This window comes from Chelonoidis abingdonii, chromosome 8 (assembly GCF_003597395.2).
Source record: "Chelonoidis abingdonii isolate Lonesome George chromosome 8, CheloAbing_2.0, whole genome shotgun sequence".
Classification (NCBI taxonomy): Eukaryota; Metazoa; Chordata; order Testudines; family Testudinidae; genus Chelonoidis; species Chelonoidis abingdonii.
The window spans coordinates 12,811,959-12,824,174 of record NC_133776.1 but is presented as its reverse complement, the minus strand read 5'-3'; the positions used below and the strand labels follow the sequence as shown (position 1 = coordinate 12,824,174).

At 44.7% G+C, this 12,216-nt stretch overlaps 1 protein-coding gene across 7 annotated transcripts in view; it reads right to left on the bottom strand.

Annotated features, from left to right (window-relative positions):
* TBL1XR1 (TBL1X/Y related 1) overlaps nt 1-536 on the bottom strand; it is a 175,254-nt gene extending 174,718 nt beyond the window's left edge. For 4 of the 7 annotated variants that reach the window (XM_032783469.2, XM_075068378.1, XM_032783463.2 and 1 more), the window contains exon 1: nt 121-305. The gene's annotated coding sequence lies outside the window, so the exon portion shown is untranslated. Of the gene's footprint in view, nt 1-120 lie in introns of all 7 variants that reach the window. The other 3 variants (XM_032783447.2, XM_032783429.2, XM_032783437.2) reach the window with 1 other exon arrangement.
* Nucleotides 537-12,216: the final 11,680 nt, after the last annotated feature.

Sequence of the window (12,216 nt, the reverse complement as noted above, 5' to 3'; positions counted from 1 at the left end):
CCCCCAGCCCCGCCAAAGCTCCATAATAACCCCCCCTTGGATGCACTTGATCCAGCCCAGGAGAGGTAAATGCTGGTACAAAACACACACACACACACACAACACACCCCAAGTCCTTACCTGGTAGTTGATGGCTGAGTGGCTGCTTTTGCCCTCCCCCCTTTTCCTTTGCAATGGAGGCAAAAGAAATGCACCCTGGGTTTCCTCCTCTTTATACAGCTAGAGACACATACACGCTCCCTCTCAGCTGAGGTGCCCACTCCAAGCAAAAAAAAAAAAAAAAAAAAAAAAAACCATAGAAAAAGGGGGGGAAATAAATAGCCACCCAAGAGTGCTGTGATAGTCAATGGTATCCCAAGCCAGAGAGTGGGGGGGAGGGGGGAGGGCTGAGAGATGAAGTCCCGAGGAGGGGGGAGGGCAGTAATATCTGTGTGTGTGTGTGATTTAGATTGAAGAGGAACTGAGGCAGAATGTAAAAGCTGTTACTAAGGGAAGGAGCCAAACGGTTCGGAGCAGCCAACGGCTCTCAGACACTCCGCGCTGGGGGAGAGCGCGGTGGCCAGCCGCACGGAAATGAGAACGAGAGAGAGGCAGGCCGGGCGGCTGCTGCTGCTGCACAGCACAACCAGCCTCCCGCCCAGCCAAGCACTCCCTGTTGGGGGGCCTGTGGGGGAGAGGAGACCCTCCCCTTTTCACACACCCTCCCCCACCCCCCGCAGGCTGCTTTAGGATTCGACATGTGCAAGCCACCAGGAGGGTGTAAAGCGGGGCCAAGGGTGGGTGGGGATAAGTGGGGTTTCCTGACAGGGGAGAGAGACACCTTCCTCCCCCACCTTCCGTTACACCCATTGCTAGCACCTTGCAGGAAGCTGCACAAGGCCATATGGCCAGGCAGGGCCCTGTATTGTGATGCATTATGCTCCCCACCAGCTAAGCAAGCAGGAGTGGGGGACACCAAAGGCCAGTGGGGTGAGGGATGAGTCTCCTTCTTCACCCCCTCTAGCAGCCCGTTCCATAAGGCAATATTGCCAGGCACTGTTTATTATTAAGAATATACAGACTGCCCGCAAAGCAAACAGCGGGGTGAGGACAGGGGGACACAGGGGTCCAATACACTGAAGGGAGACCCTCCCTCTTCACAAACACACACCTTGCAGCAAGCTGTATCGGGCAGTATTGCCTGGGGGTTGTTTTGTTATTAAAAACATACAAAGCAAAGCAAGCAGTGTGCATGGAGAGGGAAGCATTCAGGGAGAGACCCTCCCCTGCCTCGAGGAACACACACTCCCAAGGCCTGGCAACACTTTACACTAAGCCAGGGTGCCAGGTGGTGTTGTCTTATTATGAATGATGTACAAACCATCAGCAGCCAGAAAAGCAAGCAAGGAGCAGTGGGGGTGGACGCTGGGGTTCCAGTCGGGAAAGAGAGACATTCCCTGAAGACCATGCACATGCACTCAGGCAGCCATGAAACAGCCTGCACAGGGCAATAACGCTGGGTAGTGTGGTTTTATTGTTAATCATATTTTAAGCACCTCCAGAATATGTTTCATGTCCGATGCACTTACATAACGTTAGCATTTAGCATGTATATAATGTCTTATTGTTTTAAAGACTTTTCTTTTTTTTATTACTAACAATGGCATTTGAGACCCAGTCCTACAATTGGTTCTGAATGGGCTGATTCCAGGGCTCCACTCATGCTCAGGGGAGCACCTGCCCGGATCCAAGTGCATCAGGGTACAGCTTCCTTGTTTAATATAAAATGCCTTATTGATAATAATGCGTAGCCCCACGCGTGTTGTTTGTTTTAGGGTGTTTTAATATTATTTAGCATTTATATCACAGGGGTATTTTAAAATAAGCTTCATTAATGTGAATCGTATTCATTGTTGCATGTTGCTTTACATTTTAAAGCACTTTGTGGACCACACCGAGAGGCCCTGATCCTGCAATCAAATCTGCATCTGCAGAAGCTTGAGTCCACACAAAGCTCTACTCCCTACAAACCTCATGTGGAACAGACTGCAGGATCAGGGGCTGGGGTGAAATTCATACCGCTGGGGAGTGTATTCATGAGGACCTCTGCACCACCCAACCCTGTGATAAGGGTGCACGGCAGGGGGCTCCATATCGATGTGCTCCATGAAGGGATTCTTTGTGCCAAGTCTGTAAAGTTAGGTGTGTTCAGCCCACTAGATGGGACACAGTCCTATCATCACAGATAAGTGGCATGGAGGGACTCAGTTGCTTTTCCAGCCCACAGGCTAATGTAGCAGACTTGGGGAACTGCACACAGCAGGGGCAGACTTTGCCTTCATCCTAATTCCATGGGCTTGATGTGGGATCCCACTAGCTAAGCCATACAGGTGGACCTTTGCAACCCCACTGGGCTCTACCTGGACATAAGGATGACCCTGCACCATTCAGCTGTGGAGGGTGAGGGCCCTGGTCCTTGTCTTTGTTAAATGTTTTGTTGTTATTATTAATAAATATTTAGCCCCCATGGAGGAGAGCACTTTCCTCTTTTCAAGTTATCTAATTCTTGGGCCAAAATAACTCAAGGCTATCAGCCTTTAAGGCATGCTGCAAAGTCCACCTGTTTGTCTGGAACTTTGAAGACAGCTGAACTATATTCTGGGGTTGAGGACTCAGCAGAAGATGAGTTGTATAGTCTTAGGTAAAGGCCAGGTGATTTGGGGGTTTATATTGGTACTGGATAGTTATATTTTTAAACATTGATTTTTAATTTTGAAAATTGTCAAGGGGCCTAAAACAAGTAGGTGTGTGTTTGTGTGTCTCTATATAAATATAATAATTTATAGAATTTCTACAGTGCTTTTTAGTACATAATGCTTTAATAATCTTAGCACTTAAATAATTTTAACATAAAAATTATGTATTGAGGCCCCAGTCATACCAACCTTTAAACAGTTGCTTAACTACAACCATGTGAGTAGTCCTAATGGAATCAATAGGGCAAGGCACATGCTTAAATGTTTGCAGAGCAACATTTGGTTTTGACTTGTGAAGCCCTAAATAATTTGGGACCTGGCTTCTTGAGAGACCACCTCTTTCCTTCTTTGATTCCACAACCATGCTGTGCAGCAGGGGAACCTGTAGTTCAGGGGTTCTCAAACTGGGGGTTGGGACCCCTCAGCGGGTCATGAGGGTATTACTTGGGGGGTCATAAGCTGTCAGTCTCCACCCCAAACCCTGCTTTGCCTCCAGCATTTATAAGGGTGTTAAATAGATAAAAAGCGTTTTTAATTTATAAGGTGGGTCACTCTCAGAGGCTTTCTATGTGAATGGGTTCACCAGTACAAAAGTTTGAGAACTACTGCTGTAGTTCAATAGGACTGGGGTATATGGAACTGTACTTTCTGTTATGAGCCTATGAGTTTGGAATGCTCTTGCCCCTGCATACGGCTGAACTCAGTTTGCCAGGAGAGGCTATGTTGAGCGATAGGGGTTAATTGGTCAATGAAGATTCTTTACAGTGGGTTGTTAAATGAGTAATCTGTGTTTAGGGTTTATGGAGTTGGGTTATATGTAGAACTTGGAGCGTCACATTTAATTAAATAATAATCTTTAGCACTATTGTTTTTCCAAGCCCTCTCATGTTAATAGAGAGAGGACCAAACCACAAAGGTTCCATCAGGAACCAGATCCAAAATCTTATAAAGTTTGGGTCCATAGTTCAAGCACATCTCTGAACAACAATACACTTTTCATTTTTGAGCACTTTAGTGTAGCATTGTGCATCACTTTCAGTCTCTCTCCAACTACAGCAGAACCTCAATTTTACAAACACCAATCTTATGAATGACCAGTTATACAAACGATTTTCCTGACAGAAAACAAATCACATAGCAAAAGTGACGGTGATGAAGAACAAGTCAACATCCCTTCACATTCCGATACGGTCAACACATTGGAAATTGCTTTACAGGGGTTTGAAGGATGAAAAGAAAACTCTGCAGAGCACTATACTGCAATACTGTAGAACCTCAGAGTTACAGACACCTTGGGAATTGAGGTTGTCCGTAACTCTGAAGAAATAGTTATTATGGACTTCAGCCACACAAGGGGTTGGGGCTGCAGTTGCGGGTGGGGGAGGACAAGGGAGTTGAGGCTTCTGACCTTTGGGGCTCCAGACAGGGGACTCAGGGCTTCTGCCTGGCAGGAGCACTGGGGTTCAGCACTTGAGAGCTGGGAGGAGCATTGGGGCTTGCGTCTTCAGCGCCACTGCTCTGTTCGTGGCATCAGCCCTGCAAGGGGCACTGGGACTTGGGGCTCTCCACAGCTCCACTCCTGGCTTCAACAGGGGGAGGGACGGGGGAGAAGTTCAGGGCTCAAGCTAGAGACGGGAGTGCTGGGGCTAAAACCAGTGCTTCCCTGGTAGCTAAAGCCCTGAGCCCCAGCCTTTCCTACGGGGAACAGCGCCATATGGCTGAAGCGCTAAAGCTCCACCTTGATCTAAAGCCCTGATGCCCTGTGCTCCTGAGGGTCAGAAGCTCTGACCCCCATCAGCTGCCGGGAGTCTTGACCCCCCTCCACCCTGTGGCTGCTGTCCCAACTCTCCCCCATCCCTACGGATAAAACCCAAAGGCAGCACAGTATTTGCCTTTTTTTTTTCCTTCACCTCCCCTTTTGTCTGTGCTGCTGCCTGATTGAGGACTTCCAGTTCCACATCATGCCTTGTTGACTGGTAAATCCATACCTCTGGTGTCCGTATCTCTGAGGTTCTACTGTATATGTGTTGTATCTACTGTAATTTTAGATTTATTAATTTCATAATCCCCAAATTGGGGTTCTACTGTATAGGAAAATGTTCTCCCTTCAGTATCTGTCTGCAGTCTCACTGCCGTTGCTGCTGCAGCTATGAATGGTGGTGAGTACCATGTCCTGTAGCAAGTAGTAGCAGTATCAGGCACTGTTTGTACAGTACCAAGCACATGGTCAGTGCTCCATAAATAATAATACTTGGCATTCATGTAGTGGTTTCCTTTTTCAAAGCACTTCAGTCATAATTCTGGTTTCTTACATGGCATTTTACATCTTCACAAAAATTAATTAACCCTCCCAGTGCCCTGTGAGACAGGTAAGCATTGAGTGTATCCCACTCAAAAAAAATTCTGGGATAGCATTTATCTGTAATATGTGGTTTTACCAACATTTTCCAGCAAACAAAAAAAAAAGCAACGACAAATTTATATAGTGATTTCATCCTAAAACAGTTTTGCAGGCCATTACCAATCTGAAGACCTAATTCTACACCACGGAAATCTGTCGGAAGTTGATCATTGACTTAAATGGGAGCAAAATTAGTATTAATCATTCAACAAGGGGTCTATGGGTTGGAGTAAGAGTTTCTATCTATGCCACTGGAAAAAAAAATACTAATAATGGTCCCTATACTGTTAACTTTGTTCATGCATTTTGCCCTTGCTTATGTAAAGAGTCCTGTGGAATAAATATATGGGATCAGTTATAGGATTGTGTGCTATATGTATCATTGTACTGCGCACATGTTCAAAAAAGAAAACAAGTTTTTGAAGGACTCCTTTTACGCTAATTGTAGCTCAACAAAATGAATTCCATTTTTATGGGCCAAAGAGGCAAGATGCTAGTTTGCTTTGGTGCTGCTGAGCACCTTTGGGGATCTAAACCTACACCTCTAAGTTAACGTAGCAATTGCTTAGAGGTAATGCCTTAAATAGTTTGAAAAACAGCCAAGATCCCATGCTTTCTTTCTAACATGCCTCTTGGACATGTGCCAAAAGTTCTGAAGGGCTTTTTTCTAAAGAAGATAGTTTAAATACACACAGTATTTTTTCATACATATATATTCACATGTTGAGTCTATGAAGCTGTTCCACTTAATTTTGTAAACGGCTTGCATTTTAAATAATGTGTGACTATCTACAGAGCACAACTGATTCCATCACAAAATAATATGCTATTTGTCAAACAAATATACACACATACACACAGAGATTTAAGAGACTTTTCTGGTTTCTTGGGTAGGTAGTAAGAGTAATAACAGAATAACGTGAGCGGTCAGTTTTCTATATGCTGTTGGTACATTGTGTGACTCAAGAGCAAAGGCCGATTGCCTCCCGTTATTTGAGAAGTGCAGGTTTCTAGTTTGACTGCATTTCTTGGAGTGCTGTCCTAAAATGTTTTTGTTGTGCATTTGTAACAATTAGCTAATGATTCCCAGTCTCCTGTGAGACTTAAGTGGAGCCTAAGCCTTGTGCTGGGATGTCTGCGCAAGGGTGAATTTCACTCACTGTGCTTAAAGGTCATTGTCAGAGTTGGCAGGTCATAAACTTTACAAATCCTAAACATTGTAATGTTGAATCTATTGCTGAGGTGTTAAGATACTGACCAGACTTCCAAAAAGTGGGCCCCGTACCAAATACAGTTCCTGAGCTGCTGACCCATCACCCACAAACCTAGCAACAATCTGACCCCTAAACAATTGTGCGGTGCTTTACCTGAGTAGGAAAAGGGAGGAAGAATGGTGAGCAAGCAGGGAAGCCAAATTGAAGTTATTTTTTTCTGGGAGTTAATACATTTTTCTCTATCGGGGGACATTAATAACTTTTTTTAATAGAGTAGGTTAATGATTATCATTTTGATGGCCTGTGAATTATGATCATATGTCTTTGAAATGCAAAATTCTGACAAATGCACACCATGGCAGCGTTCATGCTAATGTTAAAGCAACTTGTGTGGCAAGCACACCCAGCAATGCAAGATCACACTGTTCTAAAACATCTGCAATAATTAGGCACAATGAGTTCAGTTAAGGATGTGGTAGCAAATTTATTTTGTTACTTTAATCTTGCTCCGAAGGTATTTTAACATACTTTAAAAAAAAAGTTTTATATATGTAAATAGCCACGTTTTTAAAATGGAGAAAAACAGTTTGTTACTTTTCAACTAGAAATACCAGGAAGTACCTTGTAATTAGAGTCACAGCAAAACTCTATGGCAGGAGATATAACCCAGATGTACATCATAAAACAGCTAGGCAAATCCTGACTTGTTTTATTTCAACATTGTTACAAAAAAGGGTGTGGTACAATGGGATATCACACACCTTTGGAGCTTTAATCTGACAAGAAGCATTTGGCTTTGAAGTGAGATAGAAGTGGAGTATTTCAGGGTGCCAGGATCTGGTTGCAGAAACACTCAATATTTTAAATGTCATGATTCATAATGTAGTCTAAGTTATTTGACATAATTATATAAAATAAACAAGCTTAAAAGTACAAAATGTTTTCAATTAATCTCTAGCACATTATTTTCATATTAATTGCCAGCTCAGGAACCCAGCCAGTTTGGGATATATTCTTACCTGTTGCTGACACCTTAAATGGTGCTTTTATGTCACTGTGACTACACCATTCAAATTATTTTATTTGGATCTAGTGGTGTGAACACAGGACTACGAGCCAGGAACTCCTCAGTCTTAATCTCACTTCTGAAAAAGACTTTAGGTGGCCTAAGGCAAGCCATTTAACCTCAATGCACGAGTTTCGCCATCTGTAAAAGAAAACCAGGCCAGAAGCTGGAGCTGGGCAGTGATAAGAGCTTCCCAGGGACACCAGGCCGCTGTGGGAAGCCCCAGACCATCCACCTGCCAGGGGTAGGGGCCTGAGAGCAGCCCCCCAGCCAGTGTCCCTGCTCCCTGGGCACACCACCCAGGGCAAATGGAGAGTCTGGGGCTCCCCACAGTGGCCCAGGCTCCCTGAGCATCTCTTACTACTGCCCAGCTCCAGCTTCTGGCCTGGCCAGGGCCTTGGGGGGAAAAGGCCTCATGGCTAAGGGTAGGTTAAGGCCCACCTCAGCCCTCCCCGCACTGGGAAGAGGCTGGTACCACATCTGAGCTTCACGTAGGTGTAGAGTGGCGCCACAGGGAATCCAGGACTAATGCTGCCCTGGAGTCATTCAGCCTGGGACCAGAACTTGAACTCTGCAGGCCAGGACTGTCCTGCCCAATTCAGGACAGGTGGTCACCGTACCTGGGACACCAGTTGCCTGGTTGGGCCTCAGTGAGGATATCAAAAAGCTTTAGAAAAAATTGATATATTCAAAACCGTTAAAATGCATTTTCTTATTTCTTATTCTTTTAATAGGAACTACTTTTCATAGTAGAAGGATGCGTTGCATTGACATCCACAAAAGTTGTGTGTGGGGGAGTTGTTTTGTTTTTCAGTATTCCAAGTATTTTTATTAATTAAATGTAACATTAATGAGCCATACACTAGTAGCAAGAGCTTGCTCACCTACTTTAGTGCATGCATTATCTCCGGTGCTTAAAGCACTATGACTGAAATCCCAGCCCCCCTTAGAGTTGCTCCACTGACTTCCCTGAGGCTGAAATTTCACCCTAGGTCTTTAGTCTTGTTTCACTACACACCAGTAACCTATGAATGCACACCTTGGAATGGCCTCAGGCTACATTATTTATTTTATTCAGTATTCCAGCTGTCATTCTCAAACAGCAGTAGCTGGTACTCATCTCAGCAATTAGATAGTGTTCTGACTGGATCAGAGCTAAGCCAACCAGACAGCTGGGCCTGTCCGAGGCTGCTCACATTTCCCTTTTGGTGGCCTATTATTTTTTACTGCATCAGACATCCATTTGTCTTCTATGTGTGGGTTTCTGATAACACACCAAACTTGCTCAAGCCAATGGCATTCTTCAGAACCTCTGATGCTCATTGTGACAGCACTGACTGTGAATTGCTGCAGTATATTAAGCAGCGATAGTCCCACAAAACATTTCCAGCATGAGATCAAATTTTATTAGCTGTGTGAGAGTTGTGTGACATGTCTATCAGGTACATAAAACGCTTCAGAGTAATACAGAAAGGACACTTGACTGGGGAGACCAGGGCGATGGAGTTTTGTGAGTCAGGATTTTTGATGTAGCAAATAACCTAAACTAGCAAAAGTGACACAGGACTAGGCTTGTGAGAATGTACTCTGGACCTAAAGGACAGAACAACCCTTGTAACAGGGAACAACTGAGAAATATGGCAATTAATTGCTCTTCACCAAGCATTCTAAGAGTGTATCCAGTGATCATGGGGGTGAAATTGACCTAAGAAATTAAAGTTGAAGTAGGCCCCAATACAATGGAACCATGGTAGTTCCACTTTGCTGGAGGGATGGGGACTGCATGTAACTGTGGAGAGGACACATGGGCAAATTTCATACTAGCTCCACATACCCCAGGACAAGCTTTGGGGAATATTTGTACGAAGAAGGGGGATAGTTAGGGGCAGGCAAGAAAAGGGTTAATGACACTATAACTGGGTCAGATGGCCCCATTTTACAGGGACAGTCACAATATTTGGGGCTTTGTCTTATATGGGTGCCTATTACCGCCACATCCATCCCAGTTTTTCACGCTTGCTATTTGTTCTACCCCCACCCAAGCACATGGCAATTGTGCAGGGATCATGCCTGCTATTTGAGGCCAGGGACTAGACTAATGGATGCGCTTGGATGGAATTAGTTTCCCACCAAACCCATTTACTTTCATGTGCAGCTCACCCAAAGAAAACAATTTCTACTTAAGAGCAAGAGACAGGAGTGTATTTATAACTATATATTGTCTACTGTAAACTGTTAACATATATGACAGACTAAAGGACTGGAGCCATATAATGCCACATATAAATTTAAGATCAATGTGAAATAGTGGGAGTTAAATGATAGACACCGTAGCAGCTCCTCTCCCCACATCTGGCCCACAGGATTTGCCCAGGTGAAAGGGAGTGTAGATGAGATCTCTAGGTGCAGTGAATAACTCCTTTTGGCTATAAGCAGCCAGAGCATGATGGACTTGTTCTAACTTGAGAGTGGGGACTGGATCAGCACAAGGCAGCCTCAGGATCAAGGGGGCATAAAGACAACTTAAAGCCACCTTTTGCACACATATCTCTCCTCCAGTCACAACTCTGCCATGCTTGAGGATCTAGGCTGATAACTAGATCATTTATTTAATCAGGTCTTCTCTGCAGATGCCCTTAGGATCTGAGATTTAATCTTATCCCTCAAATTCTGTTTTAGTCTCTAATTAGTTGCCCCTCTCTCCGAGCATTTAAGGTCTGAACCAAGGACTCATTAACTTCAGGGGGCATTGGATCATGCCTTTAAAGGAGTAGTAGCTTAGGCAAAGAAAACAGTGCAGAAGCACATGTACCTTTTAGGTTCTGTTATTTTTACCAGGATGAGGGCCCAAATGTGCTAGGAGCTGTACAAATCCTAGTAAGAGCTTGCAATACAGACAGACCGACCTAGGGTGGGAAGGAAAACAGGCACAAAGTGGGGAACCAGCTCACCCAAGGTCTGGAGGCAGGTCAGGGCAAAAACCAGGAATAGAACAAAGGTCTTCCGAGTCCCATCCAGGTCACTAAACAGCAGACCACACTGGCTCTCTTCAATCAGATTTTTCAGGCAGGCTTTTTTTCCTGAGCCCATTTTTAAACTAAGTTATTTACATTCTTCAGGAAATGTCTTTTTTTAAAAAAAATAAAATCTATTACGATGTCAGAAATGTTTAATTTCCCACATCCTGTCATTAAGCAGCTATATTTTGAACAATGAATGATGACAAACCGGAGCAACAGTTTTAACGGAGGTGGTATTACACTTGCCATTGCTGTGTGGTTTAGTGGACAGCAGAACAAATATATACTTCTCTTACCCTTTCTCTGTGCCAACTCTGTCCACTAGTAATACCTAACCACACTATCAAAGGGTGCATTGAAGCTAAGGAGAGTTTCACTTACAAACCTTACTTCTGGTAGTGACCTGTTAATACTTGATGTCTCACTAAAAAGCAAAAAAAACCCTCACAGCATAGTTTGTCAGTGGCATAATGACATACATGCAGGAAAGATTATCCTGACCTCTGTAGTGATCATCTTACCAAAGAATTTTAATCAGGGGCTAATTTAGATTGCATTTTCCTCCACGAAGTAACAGAAAAATATAACCAAACCATTAACTTTATCTGTCATACAGTACTTGAATAGGCTTAAGTAATATCACTGCATTCACTTTATTCATGCCGCCTCTAAATTCTTCCTATTAATGATGATTCATTCCTGTAAACAGCAATGCTGGTTAGAAAGCTGGACACAAAGATATTCACCAAGGACTCTGTCCTGTGCTGACCTTATACAGATAGATTTTAATGTACAATCACATTACTTAGATTCTTCATTTACAGATACTATATACTTGCTATATGTTCCACAAATATTCATTAATTGAACCACACATCACCCCAGTGAGGCAGGTAAGTGTTGTCCCTGGCAGAAGGACTAAGCATCTCATCCAAGGTCATACAGCAAACCAGTGGCAGAGCTGGGGATTTAACCCAGGATCCAGAGCTTTTGCTCCCGTACAGCTGCTTTACATCACACCAGCAGCAGATTATGGCCCTAGACCTGGTGTAGTTGGGTTTGGGGTCACCCAAATGTAGGAAAATCCACCATGGGGTACAATCAGAATTGCAGCCCCTACACTAATTAAGCCAATGAGACTTGGGCGAGTAACTGCTCCCTAGAGCAGTGTTTCCCAAACTTGGGATGCTGCTTGTGTAAGGAAAGCCCCTGGTGGGCCGGGCCAGTTTGTTTACCTGCCACGTCCACAGGTCTGGCAGATCGCGGCTCCCATTGGCCGTGTTTTGCCGCTGCAGGCAAATGGGAGCTGCTGGAAGCGACAGCCAGTACGTCCCTCGGCCTGTGCTGCTTCCAGCAGCTCCCATTGGCCTGGAGTAGCAAACTGCAGCCAGTGGGAGCCACGATCGGCCGAACCTGCAGACGGGGCAGGTAAACAAACAGGCCCGGCCCGCCAGGGGCTTTCCCTACACAAGCAGCATCTCAAGTTTGGGGAACATTGCCCTAGAGTGATTATTGATTGTCTACTCATTTCTGCCTGCAGAAGTGCCATGGCTAAAGGCATCATCTCTACACCCTGCTGATCCCCAGCTGCCATAAAAACTCCTTGAGGTCATTGGCAGCTAGTACCTTTCAGGCTGCTCAGACCTGCCAGGGACTAGCCTGGAGCGCGGAGTCCAGATGAAGGGATACACAGCGGCCACTTTGGACCCCCATTTCCTGAGCTGCACTGGTGGTAGCCAAGGTTCTGGGCCCAGGTCTCCTGACTCACAATCTATGGCTC